Source organism: Euprymna scolopes, chromosome 34 (assembly GCF_053919585.1).
Source record: "Euprymna scolopes isolate OS-2025 chromosome 34, ASM5391958v1, whole genome shotgun sequence".
Taxonomy (NCBI): Eukaryota; Metazoa; Mollusca; class Cephalopoda; order Sepiida; family Sepiolidae; genus Euprymna; species Euprymna scolopes.
The window spans coordinates 52,075,116-52,075,687 of NC_136515.1; positions in this window are offsets into that span (position 1 = coordinate 52,075,116).

Here is a 572-nt window from a genome sequence, read left to right on the forward strand (position 1 = left end):
ATAATAATAATAATAATAATAATAATAATAATAATAATAATAACAAAATATTCGCAGTAAACACATAGGCGAGAGCTATATTTCGATATGGGGCGGGTTAGGGTTAGGGTTAGAGTTATAGAAAGAAAAAGAACTGAATGATATGCATAGGAGGACAAAAAAAGATGACAATGAATGTAGCTCTTCATCCAAAGAATGATGTCGACAGATTATATATATGAAAAAAAAAATAGGGGGGAGACAAGGATTAATAGGTGTAGAACGATGTGTAAAAGATAAAGAAAATAGTTTGGAAGTTTACGTCTCACACTGTAAGGAAACGCTTTTAAAGAGTTTCGCAAAATTTGAAAAAATTGCAAGAGGACGAACTAGGAAGAAGCAAGGAATTTAAGGCAATAATTCCATGATTTTATGTTTTCATAGAAATTTTCCAACCCATCAACGCGTCAGATACGATTTCCTTCCGATGTTATTTAACAATTAGTTGTCTTATTTTATTGCCTTAAATGAAAGACAAATAGATTGAGAAGAAAATGCATGACCATTTCAATAGGGGAAAAAGGGCAATAAAA